Source organism: Giraffa tippelskirchi, chromosome 13 (genome assembly GCF_054371585.1).
Source record: "Giraffa tippelskirchi isolate mGirTip1 chromosome 13, T2T-mGirTip1v1.2.pri, whole genome shotgun sequence".
In the NCBI taxonomy this organism is placed as follows: domain Eukaryota; kingdom Metazoa; phylum Chordata; class Mammalia; order Artiodactyla; family Giraffidae; genus Giraffa; species Giraffa tippelskirchi.
The window spans coordinates 10,627,239-10,646,425 of record NC_137287.1 but is presented as its reverse complement, the minus strand read 5'-3'; the positions used below and the strand labels follow the sequence as shown (position 1 = coordinate 10,646,425).

The window sequence follows — 19,187 nt, the reverse complement described above, 5'->3', positions numbered from 1 at the left end:
GCTTCCCTGGTGGCTCAGAAGGTAAAGAAACTGCCTGCACTGCAGGAGACCCCAGTTCGACCCCTGGGTCAGGAAGATCCCCTGGAAAGAGGGCTGGCTACCCACTCCGGTATTCTTGCCTAGAGAATTCCATGAACAGAGGAACCTGGCGGGCTGTGGTACCTGGGGTTGCAAAGAGTCGGACGTGACTGAGTGACTAATACTTTCACTTTTACTGCCCAGCTCCCAGTGGATGAGAGACTGATGAAGAGAGTGAAGCAGCGGCCAAGTCTCCCCAAGGTGCAGGCCGGGGTGCTGCTGTGGTAAGTTCATAAACAGGACGCGGTGTCACATCACCTCCCTCAAGCCCTCCAGAGGACGGGAGATGCCAAGGCAAGCATGTGGATGTGGAATCCTCTGGCTCGAAAGACATCATTTCAATTCTCCCTTTGGTGGGGAATTGCTGACACGTCTGGAATTGCCACACTGCAAACACACCAGGCCACCATAGGCAAACCCACAACACTTATGCTTTGGAATGTCAGGCCTTTGAGTTTAAAAACAGACTTTAAAGAGCTTGACAACCTGGCAATTGATCAGTGCTCTCTGCTCAGAATGAAAGCACAGAATGGTTTGTTGTGTCTCGATACACAGATGGCTGTGGCTGGAGAAATTTTTTCTCTACGGTACTCAAAACACCCATTTGTCTGATATTCCGCACTCCACTTTGTAATTTATTGTTTGGCACTTGGTACACACAGCCTGGTAGTATAGTGAGTCTGCAAGTCATTTTTTAAAAATTCATGATGCTGGTGTATTCAGAACACCACCCACTGGGTTTTTGACGACCACAAGATTAGGTTTTCGTTCAACTGATGGGTTGTCCTTGAGTGACAGGGCCAGGGTCAGGATTCTGTGGGATTTCCCAGTTTCTGTCTGAGCAAAGTGCAGGGCCTTCGCACTTGAATTAGTGGCTTAGTGACTTGGATTTATTCTGAGTTTTTGTTCTGGTCCATGGAAGTACTATCCTGACTTGGACTCTCAGATTCGTTCACTCCACAGTCAAGGAACATTTATTGAACTGCTACTCTGTGCTGGATGTTAAGGGTGTAGAGAGACCCAGGCCACCTTGGCTAATCTCAGGTCATTCCCACTGGAGCAGATGGACAGGATTCTGAGCTGTGCAGACGTGTAGACGGAGGGAGGGTAGCCAGGTCAGCAGTAGGTGGCCGCCACAGCTTGGGTGGGGGGAAATGTTGACAGGGGGACTTGGGAATACTTTCCTTTTAAAAAATTGACCATTTTCTGTTTAAAATCCAGACAATATTGTTTTGGACAGTTGAAGTTCTCTTGTCTTCTACGTGTACGGCCAGGGAAGAGTCTGACACACCACACTTAATGCCCTTTTGGCAGATTTAGAAAGAACTTTGGATATCATCAAAGTTCCACTAAGTGGCCTTTATCAATTTATTTGATTTCTCTGTGCCTCAGTTTTTCCTTCTGTAAAATGGGGATGATCTAGATTGTTGTCGCAATGCAGTATAATACCATATATGCAAAAATTACATTCAGAAAAGCCTTGTCTTACAACCAGATAGGTACCACATCTTGCCCATCTATGTATTACCAATTTTCTAATCACTGTGAATTTTGAGATTCATGAAATACAGACTTTAAAGAATTGCTTCTTTCATAGTAGTTGTTTCCTATCTCCTCAAACAATAGATACAGGGTATAATGACTACCATTTTGGAGGATAAGGTTCTTTGGGTTTTTCTGATGATAAAGAGTACCCCATGCTCTGAAACGTTGGGAAGCCTTGAAGATGAAGTGGGAAGTGTTACTCAATTACACTTTCTGTTTTCTGTGGTTCGTGAGCCTGTAAATGATGCACCACTCTCAAAGTCCAATCAACTTGAAAAATGACCAAATGATGTCAGCTCAGTAATGGTCATCCATATTGTGCTTTTGAACCCTGCTGCTCTAACTGGAAGGAAATAAAGCACAGAGGGAAATTGGTTGTTCTCAACTGCCATCTGTCACGTTACCTCTGCAGTGTCAGGAGATGGAGGGCTGGTACAGGAAGCCCAAGGTGAAAGAGACTCTGGTCCATGGACCTCCTTGGAAGCATGACTCTGGCCAGCCCCATCTTCCTTCTTTCTGTTTGCTGTGTCTTATTTGTGGGTTGTCATTTTGGACTTGAAGTTTTCAAAATTTTCCTTGAACGATTCCTAATGATCTCCTGATATTTGTGTTGACTGCTTCATCCCAGGGTGGCAGACTGGACCTTCTGCTTGCTTGCTGATTTCTGGCACAGACCTGAATGTTGCTGGTTCTCATATCTGCCCAGCCCAAACCATAGCAGATTCAGCCTCAACCATCCTTATCTGGAATCTTGGACAATTCATCCACTAACAGGGGTGGAGTTGTCAAGCTTTAGACCAGGAGTCCGCAGCCCCCAGGCCATGGACTTTCCTGGTGGCTCAGATGGTAAAGAATCTGCCTGTAATGCAGGAGATGCAGGTTCCATCCCTGGGTCAGGAAGATCCCCTGGAGAAGGGAATGACTGCCCACTCCAGTATTCTTGCCTGGAGAATTCCATGGACAGAGGAGCCTGGTGGACTGCAATCTGTGGGGTCACAAAGAGTCGAACACAACTGAGCGACTAACACTTTCGCTTTCTCTAACCGCCAGGCCACAGACTGGTACCTGGTACCGGTCCATAGCCTGTTAGGAACCAGGCCACACACAAGAGGTGAGTGGTGGGTGGGCGAGCAAGCAAAGCTTCATCTGTATTTACAGCCTTTCCCCAGCACTTGCATTATTGCTTGAGCTTCAACTCCTGTCAGATCAACAGTGGCAGCATTAGATTCTCACAGGAGCACTAACCCTACTATCCTTGAATCATCCTTAAACCGTTCCTCTCACCCCATCTCTGGAAAAATTGTCTTCATGAAATGAGTCCCTGGTGCCCCCAAAAGGTTTGGAACTGCTGCTTTAGACTGTTGACATTCATCTCTCAAGACATAAATTCTCTCTGTTCCATATCATCTTGGCTGACAACCTAAGGGATGATATTTAGCTTCTGAATCCCAGTGTCCTTGTCTGTGGAATGATGGAATGATACTGTATCAGGGCTGACCCTCCTGAAAAGGAGTGCCCAGGTGTAGCTAGAAGTACGAGAGCCTTATCTGTGAAAACAGGACAGGAGGAGCCTGTGGGGCCTTCAGGTTTTCTGGTGTGGGCGGGGAAAAGCTGCCCGATTATGTAGGCCTGATGTGTGTGAAAGAAGAAGGGAGGAAGGAATGTAGGGTAGAAGAGCTTGAGACTCTGGTGCAGCTCCTGGAAGCTCCTAGCAAGGTGCACAGAAGCGACAACTGTCACATCCGTACACAACTACTTTAAAAACTGTAGCTTTGACTCTATGGACTTTTGTTGGCAAAGTGAGATCTCTGCCTTTTAATATGCTATCTAGGTTGGTCATAGCTTTTCTTCCAAGGAGCAAGTGTCTTTTCATTTCATGACTGTGCCACCTGATGCAAAGAACTGACTCACTGGAAAAGACTCCGATGCTGGGAAAGATTGAAGGTGGGATGAGAAGGGGACGACAGAGGATGAGATGGTTGGATGGCATCATCAACACAATGGACGTGAGTTTGAGCAAACTCCAGGAGATAGTGGAGGACGGGGAAGCCTGGTGTGCTGCAGTCCATGGGGTCACAAAGAGCTGGACACGAGTGAGCAATTGAAAATAACAACAGGAGCTCCTGTGCAGAGACTTCCCATAAAGGAGTCCCACTTTGGGGCAGAACTGGTCAGGCCCTGGTGTGCCCTCTAAGCTCAGCCATCCATTGGGGCCTGTTAGCAGTGATCGTCTCCATCTCATAGTCACAATTCATCATTGGGAAGTAAAACCATTCATGTTTCAAATCAAATATTCATTGAAAACCTATTTCCGTAAAGCACCAAGCTGAGTGATGTCACGAGGCATTTGCAAATTGCCTCAATATGTCCTGTATAGAGAGAGAGGTAATATAATGAAAAAAAATGGGGAGATGGCGAGAGCAGGTGATCCCAAGGTTAGGTGAACCAGGACTTTATCCCCAAAGGATAGAAGTTCAAATTTGGGTATTCAAAGGGACAGTGAAGATGTAGGATTGATTTGGGTTAGTGTAGAGTTCAAGGCAGGAAGAACTAAGCAACCACAGGCTGGGAGCACCTTGGGGGCACTTATCATTCAGTGGGAGTGGAAGCCAGAAAATAAGTGGGGGCCCAGTTCTCTGTAGGGATTTTCCTGGTAGCTCAGCTGGTAAAGAATCCGCCTGCAATGCAGGAGACCCCGGTTCAATTCCTGGGTTGGGTAGATCCCCTGGAGAAGGAATAGGCTACTCACTCCAGTATTCTTGGGCTTCCCTGGTGGCTCAGCTGGTAAAGAATCTGCTTGCAGTGCGGGAGACATGGGATTGATCTCTGGGTTGGGAAGATCCCCTGGAGAAGGGAAAGGCTACCCACTCCAATATTCTGGCCTGGAGAATTCCATGGACTATACAGTCCATGGTGTTGCAAAGAGTTGGACATGACTGAGTGACTTTCACTTCACTTCAGTTCTCTGTGGAAGCTGCGGACAGAAGGTCAAGGTGGTCTGGGGTTCTGAGAGGCTTCTAGACAGGAATGGAAAGGCACGTGCCATGTAGACTGAACTGATGCATCTGAGCCTGGAGGAAACCTACAGAGGCAGGCATCCATCTGCCAGGGGATGGGCACATGGCACACCACCTCACTGGGGTTGTCTCTACCATGAAGCTGAGCAAAGTCTGCTTAGCAATGAATATAGTATTTTCCAAGTTTGCTTCTCTAGAGCACCACAACTTGGGAGTTAGAGCTGGCGTTTTCTGTAATGTTCGCCTTGATTTCCATGCAATTAGAGAATTGCTTCCTGCTGGAGAACTTTTCCCTGGATGTTTCTCTGGATGACTGGTTGGTTCCATGTGTTGCCTATTCAGATCACACTTGGCTGAAACTCCCGCTCAGTCACCTCTGTCAATCCCATGGGGCCTTCCAGTGGGTAGAAATGAGGTGGAGGTGGTTGTTTCATGTTGTTAATTGCTCAGATATGTGGATCTTGTGCCTACAGGTGGCATTTGAGTGAGAACTGAAGAATGGGCAGGGGCTTGCCTGGAACACATCTCCCACCACCACCACGACTTTATCTGCCTGAGGATAAGAAAGTGTCAAAGTGTGAGTTGCTCAGTTGTGTGTGAGTCTTTGCAACCCCATGGACTGTAGCCCACCAGGCTCCTCTGTCCATGGGATTCTCCAGGCAAGAATACTGAAGTGGATTGCCATTCCCTTCTCCAGGGGATTTTCCCAACCCAGGGATTGAACCCAGGTCTCCCACATTGCAGGCAGAAGCCTTACCAGCTGATCCATTGACACTGGTGTGTCCAGAAGGTGTCCCACCAAGCTCTGGGGGATACAGAAAGCACTGTCTGTATGTAGACGTGCTGATGGTAGACAGCAGGTGCAGCACAGAGAAAAAGCAGGGCTTGGAGAGAGGTGGGTCCCGGGGAGCAGAGCCCGAGGGTCTTTGTGCAGCCCATGAGGCACCTGGGCTTGATCCCAGAAGAGTTCAAAAGCTGTGGGAGGGTTTGGAGCAGGAAACTGGTATGATCAGATTTGCTTCTAGAAAGATGTCTTTGGCAGAACTGCCGAAAGGTCAAGAGTTGGCGTGGAGAATTGTTAGGAGATTTCAGCATTAATCCGTGTGAATAAATGGTGGGGACCCACAAGGGTGGTGTCAGAGCACGAGGAGGGAAGTGCTGCTTGGAAAGAGCAAAGAACCACGTCCAGTGAAAGCAAGAATGCAAACCCTAGTCGCCCACAAGAATGGGTGACTCAGAGGGTAGAGTGAGCAAGGAGTCCACAGGAAGCGGGTCCACCTTCTGAGGCAACATCCAGAAGGACCTTCTGGGAAGGGCCAAGGCCTCCTGCAACAGTGAGGTTCTACTGGTCTTAAAGATTTTTCCCAGCCTGGTGTCCACTCCCATCCAACATCAACACTGGTGTGTCCAGCAGGAGAAAGATGTGATAAAATGAGTGGTTTCTGGTCAATGAATATGTTAGTCTAGATGAAGCCCCTGAAACTGGATGATTTGGTTGATTCAATCAAATAATGATGCCCATTGATGTTTTAGTTTTTTGGCCACACTGCACTGCATGTGGGATCTTAATTCCCCAACCAGGGATTGAACATGTGTCCACTGCATTGGAGGTATAGCATCTTAACCACTGGGCCTCTGGGCAACTTCCACCCATTGATAGTTTGATATTCAATGCTGGGTGGCAGCAGTGGTAAAGAACCTGCCTGCCAATGCAGGAGACGTAAAAGATGAGGGTTCAATCCCTAGGTCAGGAAGATCTCCTGGAGGAGGGCACGGCAACCCATTCCAGTATTCTTGCCTGGAGAATCCCATGGACAGAGAAGCCTGGTGGGGTTGCAAAGAGTTGGACACGACCGAAGTGACTTATCACAGCAGAGCATGGCACAATATTTTGGTACTGAGTTGCCCCTTTCCTCTTCCTGGGGCATTGGCATTACACCTGGTCATTCAGGGAATACAGTAGCACCTGCGCTCAGGTTTTGGCATCCTGAAGAGGATTAATTACTTCATCTTTTCTTGTCTCCAGCTTTCATATTCAAAGGTTGAATAATAACAGCCCCTGGCTGTCATGAAGTTCAAATTTTGAGTAGGGGCCCCAGCACAGTGCCTGTCTTGCAATATTGTTGTTGTTGTTGTTTAGTCATTAAGTCCTGTCTGACTGTTTTGTGACCCCATGTACTATAGCCCGCCAGGGTCCTCTGTCCATGAGATTTCCCAGACAAGAATACCAGAGTGTGTTGCCATTTCTTTCTCCAGGTGGTTTTGCAATCAACCTCCATAAATGTTAGCCAATGTGAGGATTATTACACATCCCTTTGCCTTAGAATGTTTTGGTCTCTTCATATTCTCCCAGCTCTTGGGGGTGCCTGCATCCCAGGACATCTGGTGCTTCTATGTCCAGTCTTATGGTGGTGGGTCTCTGACCAGAACTGCAGCCTCCACACCATTCCTTAGCCAGCCTCCCATCACCTGCCCTCCACCCCTTCTCCTCCACATCCTTTCAGACTGTCTGAAACAACGGAGGAGACCTGTTTGATTACAGTCAAAAGTCTCTCCGGGAAGCTCCAACCCTTTCAAGGTAATTTGGCATGATTTTATGGAAGTGAGCCTTGGGGAAAATTCAAATGTCAAGCATAATTTGGTACTTGAAACATGAAAGAAAAAGCGTTCTGATTTCGTTTCATCTGCATTTCCCCTCCACACTCTGCCCGGCCTGCCTCCTTCTCTCTCAGGGGTCATTACCTCGCAGTGGGGGCCAGAGGTGGAAGCAACGGTAGCAGGCGGCCGTCTTTTAACCCTCCCCCTCCCCGAGTCCAATACGGCCATTCAGTCTTATTCACTTACCCAGGCATCTCTGCTGACCCTGTTTTCCGGGTACTGTCAAGGCAGAATGATTTAATGAAAGCTGAAATCTCAGTTTAAGGATCAGCAATAATTTATACACACTACATGATGAGTTAAAGTCCCCTTACATGTGATCTCCGGGCTTCCCAGGTTGCACTAGTGATAAAGAATTAGCCTGCTAATGCGGGAGATACAAGAGATGTGGGTTCAGTCTCTGGGTCAGGAAGGTCCCCTGGAGAAGGAGATGGCAACCCACGCCAGTATTCTTGCCTGGGAAATCCCCTGGATAGAGGAGCCTGGTGGGCTATAGTCCATGGGGTCACAAAGAGTCAGACTTCTCTGAGCAATTAAGCACACATTGGAAGCCTGGGACACATCTTATGATCCTATTTTGCTAGGAGTTCTGGATACCCACGCACAGACTGGAGGAGTTTTTTTTTTTTTTCCAATCACGCTCTCCCAGGTTGGGATGTATGAGTGGATTCCAGTTTGTATGCTGCGAGACAGAAACCAATTGGCAAGACCGCTTTCTGGGTCTAGAGGGACACACAGCACAGTACCTGCTGTGAAGGTTGAAAAATGGAGTATTTCCTGCCACATCAGTAAACAAGGATGTCACAGTCATCAGCAATTCCAGCTCTCCACTGTGAGCCTAAGGACACTCAGGAAGGAGGAAAATACCTCTGGTCTAACAACCATCAGCCTGCAGCCACTACCTACGGTGAGCCCAAGGGAGCTCACAATGTGAAAACCTGGGATACTGGCCCAGGATAGCTGTCTGTTGTTCAGTCACTCAGTCATGCCCGACTCTTTGTGACCCCATGAACTGCAGCACGCCAAGCTTCCCTGACCTTCACCATCTCCTGCAGCTTGCTCAAATTCATGTCCACTGAGTCAGTGATGCCATCCAACCATCTCATCCTCTGTCATCCCCTTCTCCTCCTGCCTTCAGTCTTTCCCAGCATCAGCATCTTTTCCAATGAGTTGGCTCTTCTCATCAGGTGGCGAAAGTATTAAAGCTTCAGTTTCAGCTTCAGTCCTTCCAATGAATATTCAGGGTTGATTTTCCTTAGGATTGACTGGTTTGATCTCCTTGCTGCCCGAGGGGCTCTCAAGAGTCTTCTCCAATACCACGGTTCAAAAACATCCATTCTTTCATGTTCAGTGTTCTTTGTGGTCCAACTCTCACACCCATACTTGACTACTGGAAAAACCATAGCTTTGACTAGATGGACCTTTGTCAGCAAAGTAATGTCTCTGCTTTTTAGTAAGCTATCTAGATTTGTCATAGCTTTTCTGTCAAGGAGCAAGTGTCTTTTAATTTCATGGCTGCAGTCACCATCTGCAGTGATGTTGGAGCCCAAGAAAAGAAAGTCTGTCACTTTCTATTGTTTCTCCATCTATTTGCCATGAAGTGATGGGACTGGATGAATAGCTGAGATGCACGTGAAAGGAGTGATTTCAGTGAGCATTTCCCCATACATAGAAAAGCACTAAACTCCTTAACTTGGGATATTTGGTTTTCTTTAATTCATAAAAATGCTTTTGTTGTTCAGACAACTGGCCCTTTGTTGCAAAATTTCTATATAATCTGACTCTTTCCCTAACCTTCTCAGAGCAGTTCTCTCAGGGTTACTTGAGATGCTGTCTCCCAGGCTTGAAATCCTAAAAAATCGCACTGAATAAAACAGAACTCTCAACTTTTAGGTTGTGACTATTTTTTAAATTGACAGGTTCTTCTTGGATGTTATCTTGGGTCTTCTTGGATGTTCCTCCTCTGGATCCATTTGGTTGATCGGCACCAAAATCTATCTTTTTTTTTAAAAAAAAGTTTACTGAAGTATAGCTGATTTACAATGTTGTATTAATTTCTTCTGTGCAGCAAAGTGACTCAGTTATGCATATACATATATATGTGTGCATGCATGTTAAGTCACTTCAGTCATGTCTGACTCTTTGCAATCCTATGGACTGTAGCCTGCCAGGCTCCTCTCCCCAGGGAATTCTCCAGGCAGGAATACTGGAGTAGGTTGCCATGGTCTCATCCAAGGGATCTTTCCAACCCAGGGATTGTATCCTCGTCTCCTGCATTGGCAGGCAGGTTCTTTACCACTAGCACCACCTGGGATGCCCCGTATATGTACATTCTTTTTCATATTCTTTTCCGTTATGGTTTGTCACAGGATATTGGATATAATTCCCTATGCTATATAGTACGACCTTGTTGGTTATCCATCCTACATATCAAATCTATCTCTTTTTGAATCTATCACCAGCTCAAGGGAAGTTATACTGCTATTTAGTACAGGACAGACAACCAACATATTCAGTTGACCAGCTTTCCAAAGACTTTGCTTGACTTGGTTTTATATTTCTGCAAAGTATTAACAATAAGAATTTTCCCATTGAAACATTTCAAGACCACTGCCTCACACGTTGCCCGTCTGTTGGTGTGGTCAGTTGCTGTGGTCATTATTTCCCTCGCCAATAAGGGCAGATGGATGGTGAGATATCTCATTGGTTGGGCTTGTGCCATCTAATGTCATCACAGGTGGGCAAAACAGCAGGAATGGACAAAGCTCTAGTGATGGCTCAAAAAATGACAAGTCAGAGTCCTTCCTGCAATGGTATGAACTTTCTTATGTCTAAAGCAATGATGCTCAGAGTGCCATCTCTGGACCAGCAGCATCAGAATCACCCAGGATCTTGTTAGTAATGCAAATTCTTGGGCTCTGTCCCAGACCTACAGAATCTGAATCTCTGTGAACCAGCAAACTGTATTTTAACAAGCCCTTCAAGTGATTCTGATGGCAGCTTAAGCCTGAGAAACACTGCTCTGGAACTGGGAATGGACTTATTCCCTTGACAGCTGAACATTTTCTTAGTCTGCTGGACAGGCTCGTGTATGTTGGAACAAGCTGCAACACTCAGACAGGAGATGCAAGCTTTTCTTATTGATACATTGTCCAAATCTTTAACTTATACAGATAAAAACTTTGAGACATAAAAAAGGCATGAGTGTAGGAGGAGCTGCTCTATGTCACACAATGAACTGCAGAAATCAGAACAACTTTTAGTTCTCTGGATCCCACTTCAGTGGGATCTGCTTCAGAGGGATCTGTTCTAGGAGCTTAAGAAGATGCTCGGAGGAGGATGGATAGATGGATGATTAAGGAGGTTTGTTGTTAACAGATAGTGCATTGTGTTGGGATTAGGATTGCTTTCAAACCCTCATTCTCTTGGTATGGCCAAGGAAGAATCATTGCACCCCAGCCCCAAGCCTCAGTTTCCTCACCCAAAAATTGGGAGCATCAATCCACATGTTGCCTCCCGCTATGAGATGTGAAGAAATCTGCAAACTGTAACCTGGAATCTGTCCAGGAAGCAGCAGTAGCATAAGTAGCAATAGCCTCTGCTACCTTTTTACAGAGAGCCAGTGTCCGGCTGGGCTTCCCTGATGGCTCAGTGGTAGAGAACCCGTCTGCCAATGGAGGAGATGCAGTTCAATCCCTGGGTCAGGAAGATCCCCTAGAGAAGGAAATGGCACCCCCTCCAATATTCTTGCCTGGAAAATCCTATGGGCAGAGGAGCCTGGCAGGCTACAGTCCATGAAGTCGCAAAGAGTCAGACCTGACTTAGCAACTAAACAACAATAAGTGTCTGGACAGCCGTGTTCTGGCAGACAGCGGGGAGCTAGCATGCCTCAGGGTTGTCAAAGAGGCCACAGAGCTCTCACCAGGCGGAAAAACTATCCTTTCCTTTCATTGACTAATTCACATGACAGGTTTTCCCATTCTGGTTCCAGCTCTATCAAAACCAGTGAAACAACCTCTTATGTGATAATCATTTTATCACTCGGCTGCTATTGTAAATAAGGGATGGAGGCCTCTGTGCAGGGCCATCTCTACAACAGCTCCATCTAAATGCAAATGTAGATCCCCTGCCAAACAGAGAGGTGAGAGCTTTCCTATTAGCAGGCAGGAGATAGGAGAGTTAATTTAATGCTAAAACATTCCTGAGCAAGGAGAGCAATTTCCCCCGTTGAGCAGTGGCCTCATTTTCTCTCCAAGACCACTGAGCCCATAATATGATAATTTTTACCTTTTTAAACTTTGCTGAAGGAAAAAGGACAGTCATCTATCTTTGGAAATGGCTCCTTCTGCATTCATTTTTATCTACAAAAATGCAGATATTTGTCTATTTGGTGAATGAATGGCCTGGAAAGAAGTTAAAAGATGAAGATGACTTCAGTGCTGTGATGCTCTGGGATTCAATGTCTACGCTTGACTCCATGAACTCCCTACCGGCAGGCTTGCTGTGTAATGGTATTTGCCCAGCCCAGACTAATCGGCTCATTTTCTTCCTCCCTGTGGCCTGTCTCCCTGGGCTGAGAGAAGAGGAATTGAAGAAGAGAAGGGAAGAAAAAGAACATGCACAAGCAAGTCCATTCATGTTGCAGTTATCGGGGCAGTGGATTGGGGGACTTCAAATGAGTCCTTCTTCCTTGAGGAGCATCTTGGGTCAGATGCTTTTAAGCTGTGTGACCTTAAATAATCACTCAGCCTCGCTGAGGCTTCTCATCAGTGTAGGGATGGGAGATAATCCACCATGTCTCTGGAGAGAGACAGAAAGGGGTGAAAGTTTTCTGAACCCGTTTCACCTGCTTCCCTGAGTGAACACCTTCATACTCCGTGGCAACCTTGAGGGAAGGCAATGTAAGCCCCATTTTACGGATGAGGAAGTGGGCTCAGGTGCTTCTGCTGCTCAAGGCAGCACTGCTAGAGGAGAAACTATCATCAACCGTCATGGCTCGTTGATTCCACACTTGTTAACTCACTTGCATAAGAAAGACTTCTGTTCAGAGAGTGCCTTCGTAAGTCCAATTTGTTTTAAGTCCAACAAAGTTAGCCTAGGTACCCAACTAACACAATTGGCTATATAATGCTCTACTGTCATAGGTTTATAATACTTTTCACACAAATAATACATGAAAAACAAATGCAGAAAGTAAACATTTTTCATTTTACAGTGCAGTACTGTGAAAAGTGCGATTCAGTTCAGTCGCTCAGTCATGTCCAACTATTTGCAACCCCATGGACTGCAGCACACCAGGCCTCCCTGTCCATCGCCAACTCCCGGAGTTTATTCAAACTCATGTCCATTGAGTCAGTGATGCCATCCAACCATCTCATCCTCTGTCGTCCCCTTCTCCTCCTGCCTTCAATCTTTCCCAGAATCAGGGTCTTTTCCAATGAGTCAGTTCTTCGCATCAGGTGGCCAAAGTATTGGAGTTTCAGCTTCAACATCAGTCCTTCCAATGAATGTTCAGGACTGATCTCCTTCAGGATTGACTGGTTGGATCTCCTTGCAGTGTAAGGGACTCTCAAGAGTCTTCTCCAACACCACAGTTCAAAAGCATCAATTCTTCAGCGCTCAGCTTTCTTTATGGTTCAACTCTCACATCCATACATGACCAGTAGAAAGACCATACAACAGCTCCATATATGGGCTGGCACTGAGTGAAGAGGCAAGAAGAGTTACTGACTGCAGGAGGGAGAGGAGGTGGGAGATGGTGGAGCTGAAGGATCGTCAGCAATAGGAGATGGAGGGGCAAGCTTCTATCTCACTCGTATCTGACACTGATGGAAGGTTCTGGGCTTGAAATAAACATACTGCACTACTATATACAAGACTGTAAAGTTCACAAAAGCACCACCACTTGTAGAGAATGCAGATATGTGAATAAACTTCCAAATGTACATGATACATGTGAATGTGCGTTTCCATCTTTGAAAGTTCACAACTTGAAAGTTGTGAAAGTTCACTACTTACTGTACTTGCTAAGACTTATCTGTAATCATCAAATTGATACTCGCTCTTTCCCAGGCATTGATGGACATACATAGATCTGAAAAAATAATTGAGTTGTCAAAAGCATACATTCCTGGCTGAGGTTTATCAAGGTGACACTCTGTTGTTTCTGCTCAGACTTTGATGAGGGTCCCTTTCACAGTGTATTTAGTGTCACGTTTTCCACATTTCTGTGATTTGGGTTGGGATTTTGCTGTTTCGAACAGCTACCATGCATACTGCTAAAGAGCTGTCTGGTGTTCCCAAGTGTAGAAAGGCTGAGATGTGTCTTATGGAGAAAGTGCATGTGTCAGACAAGCCTTGTTCAGGCAGGGTGTTGTTGTCTGTGAATTCAATGTTAATGAATCAAGTATAAATCCTATGGGGCTTCCCTGGTGGCTCAGACTGTCAAGAATCTGCCTGCACTGCAGGAGACCCAGGTTCAGTCCCTGGATCAGGAGGATCCCCTGGAGAAGGAAGTGGCATCCCATTCCGGTATCCTTGCCTGGAGAATCCCATGGACAGAGGAGCCTGGCGGGCTCCAGTCCATGAGGTCACAAAGAGTCAGACATGACTGAGTGACTAACACACACATATATTCAGTAAGGTGTCTTTCAACAAAAACACAGATAAAACATGAGTTGACTGGTTGATGAAAGTGTATTTCCCTCAGGAGAAAATTCGGTGTTTGCCATGACTTTATGGAACATGATTACAATGAATCACGAGTGGTGACTGTTATTGTTCAGTCGCTCAGTCATGTCCAACTCTTTGTGACCCCGTGGACTGCAGCACGCCAGGCTCCTCTGTCCTCCACTATCTCACAGAGTTTCCTCAAATTCATGTCCATTCGTAGTGATGCTATCTAACCATCTCTCCCTCTGCCACCTTCAGTCTTTCCCATCATCTGGGTCTTTTCCAATGAGTCAGCTCTTTGCATCAGGTGGCCAAAGTATTGGAGCTTCAGCTTCAGCATCAGTCCTTCCTTCTGGCCCTGCCCCATGGCTCCCTCACCCCAGCCAGAGTTCCATTCTCCCTGTTTGCTTATCAGCTGGCTGCCTTGGGTGACTTCTGTGTTCTGTTTCTTCCTCTATAGTGTGGAGTTCTTAATACTATTTGGCCAGGTTGTTTAGGGAGTTAGGTGAGATTAATCTATCTAAACAGCTTAGCACAGTGCCTAGATCATCATAAAATGTAATGACTATGAATACAACTAATAGGATCTCAGGTTAGAATTAGTTTTGTGATGCTGGTGTTCTGCGCCTTTCTTGGCTGGTTATTCTGGCTCTTATCTGAGCCTCCTTTTTAATCTCTGCCTGTCTTTTCTGCTGCTGGTCCCTTTCTGATGGCCTCTCCTGGCCTCTGTTTCTGGACCTTACAAACCCTGGATCCTCTTCGTAGGGGCCAGGATTCACTGGTTTTCTGTGGGGGAAACAGGAGCTATGGGCTCACTCCAGCCACATTCTACCTTCATCCATAGTTGTAGGTGCAGAGCGATGTCAGGTTGAAGCCACCTAGCACACTCAGTCACGACCCCTCCCCAACCAGGGCGGGATGCTAGCTGGGGGCAGCCATGACACCTCTTGCAGTGCTGTCCAGCACTGTCCCCAGTCGGGCACCAGGGATGTACCTCCAGAACACCCATGCTGCTGAAGTTCCAAGGCATGGCCCTAAGCCTCATGGCTCTAAGCCTTGGCCCCATGCCCTACATACATTTTGGCCTCTCTGGTTTCCTCCTAAGTGTGGCCATAGGACTTTCCCCTTAGTGGAACTCCAGACCCTATTTCTATTTCCAGCCCTGAGTGGAAGAGTCTGGAAACGAGTGAAGAGGAGAGCAAGATTTCAACTAATTTCTCACCCTGTTATACCAATCAAGCATTTGAATAATTCCCAAAGCAGAAACAGAGCATGAGAGTGGTTGTCAAGGCTTTATTGGAGGGAGATTGGACATAGTTCACCATGGAGACACCTTCATTGCTAAGGGGCCTCTTTGGAAACTCTGGACATCTACCCTTGGCATATCTCTTTTAGATTTAAAGGGACAGTTTACTCATCACTCAAGAGGTTCCTCAGCGATCAATGCAAAGAAATACAGGAAAACTATAGAATGGGAAAGACTAGAGATCTCTTCAAGAAAATTAGAGATACCAAGGGAACATTTCATGCAACGATAGGCTCAATAAAGGACAGAAATGGTATGGACCTAACAGAAGCAGAAGATATTAAGAAGAGGTGGCAAGAATACACAGAAGAACTGTACAAAAAAGATCTTCACAACCCAGATAATCACAATGGTGTGATCACTCACCTAGAGCCAGGCATCCTGGAATGTGAAGTCAAGTGGGCCTTAGAAAGCATCACTACGAACAAAGCTAGTGGAGGTGATGGAATTCCAGTTGAGCTATTTCAAATCCTGAAAGATGATGCTGTGAAAGTGCTGCACTCAATATGCCAGCAAATTTGGAAAACTCAGCAGTGGCCACAGGACTGGAAAAGATCAGTTTTCATCCTAATCTCAAAGAAAGGCAATGCCAGAGAATGCTCAAACTACCACACAATTGCACTCATCTCACATGCTAGTAAAGTAATGCTCAAAATTCTCCAAGCCAGGCTTCAGCAATACGTGAACCGTGAATTTCCAGATGTTCAAGCTGGTTTTAGAAAAGGCAGAGGAACCAGAGATCAAATTGCCAACATCCGATGTATCATTGGAAAAGCAAGAGAGTTCCAGAAAAACATCTATTTCTACTTTATTGACTATGCCAAAGCCTTTGACTGTGTGGATCATCATAAACTGTGGAAAATTCTTAAAGAGATGGGAATACCAGACCACCTGACCTGTCTCTTGAGAAACCTGTATGCAGGTCAGGAAGCAACATTTAGAACTGGACATGGAACAACAGACTGGTTCCAAATAGGAAAAGGAGTACATCAAGGCTATATATTGTCACCCTCCTTATTTAACTTCTATGCAGAGTACATCATGAGAAACGCTGGGCTGGAAGAAGCACAAGTTGGAATCAAGATTGCTGGGAGAAATATCAATAACCTCAGATATGCAGATGACACCACCCTATGGCAGAAAGTGAAGAGGAACTAAAGAGCCTCTTGATGAAAGTGAAAGAGGAGAGTGAAAAAGTCGGCATAAAGCTCAACATTCAGAAAACTAAGATCATGGCATCCGGTCCCATCACTTCATGGGAAATAGATGGGGAAACAGTGGAAACAGTGACTGACTTTATTTTTCTGGGCTCCAAAATCACTGCAGATGGTGATTGCAGCCATGAAATTAAAAGACGTGTACTCCTTGGAAGCAGAGACATTACTTTGCCAACAAAGGTCCGTCTAGTCAAGGCTATGGTTTTTCCAGTAGTCAGGTACGGATGTGAGAGTTAGACTGTGAAGAAAGCTGAGTGCCGAAGAATTGATGCTTTTGAACTGTGGTGTTGGAGAAGACTCTTGAGAGTCCCTTGGACTGCAAGGAGATCCAACCAGTCCATCCTAAAGGAGATCAGTCCTGGGTGTTCATTGGAAGGACTAATGTTGAAGCTGAAACTCCAATACTTTGGCCACCTCATGCGAAGGGTTGACTCATTGGAAAGGACCCTGATGCTGGGAAGGATTGGGGGCAGGAGGAGAAGGGGACGACGACAGTGGATGAGATGGCTGGATGGCATCACCAACTCGATGGACATGGGTTTGGGTAAACTCCGGAAGTTGGTGATGGACAGGGAGGCCTGGCGTGCTTCGATTCATGGGGTCTCAAAGAGTCGGACATGACTGAGCGACTGGACTGAACTGAACAGGAAGTTCAGGTTGAACAAAGAGTTTTTGTTAATGAGAGTCTTTGTTAATAAAGAGTCTTTGTTAATAACAGCTGCTGTCTGTTAATGAGATTTGTACCTTTCCCCCTGGGCTGTGGACAAAAGTTTTCCCAGTTGAGCTTGAGAGGTGAAGAAATTTCTTACCTGGTGATGCCTTGTTAGGTGGATGCCGGTATTCACATTTCATCCTTGTAGTAACCTGAGAATTAAGTACTAGCACTGTCTTATTTTACAAATGAATAGAGTAGTTTGAGAGTTGAGATATACTGAAAATCAGATAAGCAACTTTGGTAAGGAGAATGGCAATTCAAACTGTGACAGTCCAAGTCCAAACCCAATGTTTCCAGGTGCTGAACCCTAATAGGAGGTGTTGGGGGATAAGTCAGGCATTGATCATCTACCCTCAGCAGTTTGTCAGTCTGCTAAGAGTTTACATTCTGTTGCATTTTATTGTATTTTTTTAAGATCATGGTAAGTGCCAGTGGGGTTGCCTGTGGCTACTGTTTGGAGTGTGCCACCCCACTCACAAGAAGCTTGGTGGCTGCAGAATGTCACTTTCCACTGTGTGACACTTCCCACCAGGCCATGGAGAAAGTGATTGGCGGGAGGTCATCAGAGTCTTTCTCCTGCAAGAGTGGGTGTTGAGAGCAGAGTCAAGTAAAACCAGAATCCTGGAACAAAGACTGACCCACTCTCCTTGCTGAAAACCTGGGAATAGCCCTGGCTTCCTATCTTTCTATTGGCTTGGTTGTTTAGATTTTCACTGGAGTCTCTGAACTGCCTCAGTGGCATCATCATCATCATTATCTACTTAAGCCCACTCCAGTTGTATTATTTTATTCTAATCAGAGCAAATTTAAGAAATACCCAGCCCCTTTCTTTTCTAAAATTTATTGATTTATGTGGCTGAGCCACGTCTTAACTGCTGCACTCAGGATCTTTGATCGTCATTGTGGCACATGGGATCTTTCGTTTCAGCTTGTGAAGTCTAGTTACATGACCAGGGATCGAACCCCGGGACCCCTGCATTGGGAGTTTGGAGTCCTAGCCGTTGGACCACAAGGGAAGTCTCACACAGATCCTTTCATTAACCCAGTTCACCACTGCATGTGAGGACCTTGGCCCCGCTGAGTGTCAACCAGACTCAGAAAATAGACTCTGGAATCCCTACCAATCAAAACCCCCAGTGCCAATCTCAGGCTTTTCTTTTGAGGGGAGGCCTCGGGGGGAGAGGGGGCAGGGTCAGCCCTTTGGCTGTTTCTTGGTTTAGTATCTGTCAAAAAGTGTCAAAATAGTGGGCGAGGTTAAATGTCTGAATCCAAACAATCCTTCACAGGCACCTGTCCAGTCTGGAGAGTGTGCAAAACAGGTGAAAAGCAAAAGGAAGGGCCCAACTCATAAGTTATGATAAAATGACAGGAGTTGAGAAAGACAGGGAACAGAAATCAGTTTCACAGAACCGAGAGTTGGTTGGTTGTCATCAATAAAATCTTTGTGAACCTGACATTCTGCAGCCACCAGGCTTCATAAATATCCTGTTTACTTAGTTAAACCAATAAAGATGAAATGTATTTCCTTTCCTCATATGAGTTGATTTCTCTTGTTTATTAAGCTTACAGCCTTCAAATCCTGTGCTTTCTGACTCCAAAGTCCATGAATTCATTCACCATGCCTATTGGTCTTCCAACGTTAGCATATGTAAGAATTACCTAAGGAGCTGTTTATGATTTTTGGCCCTATCGCTCAGAACTTCAGAGTCAGAGGATCTGGGAGGGGCACCCAGGAACTGGCATTTTTCGATTGAATCAAGGACTGCACTTTGAGGAATACTTCAGTACCCTTGATTGCCTTCAGAAATTTTCTGCAAAGAGGGAATTCTGTGTTAGCCTAATGCACTGAGAAACCGTTTACAAATTGGGAGAGGAAATCATACCAAGACCCATTTTCCTTAAAACAGGGGTTGATTTGGCTTTTTGGTCCCCTTATGAAGATCAAAAGTCCCTTTTTCTCCGGCCATTTTCCATGGGAT

General features: G+C 45.9%; 1 long non-coding RNA gene across 8 annotated transcripts in view; it reads left to right on the top strand.

Annotated features, from left to right (window-relative positions):
- LOC145532588 (uncharacterized) overlaps positions 1–19,187 on the top strand; it is a 623,961-nt gene that overhangs the window by 368,513 nt on the left and 236,261 nt on the right. For 3 of the 8 annotated variants that reach the window (XR_014073392.1, XR_014073394.1, XR_014073391.1), the window contains one exon: positions 223–2,791. This is a non-coding gene — a long non-coding RNA (uncharacterized LOC145532588). Of the gene's footprint in view, positions 1–222; positions 2,792–15,130; positions 17,211–18,136; positions 18,743–19,187 lie in introns of those variants that run through there. The other 5 variants (XR_014073387.1, XR_014073388.1, XR_014073406.1 and 2 more) reach the window with 3 other exon arrangements.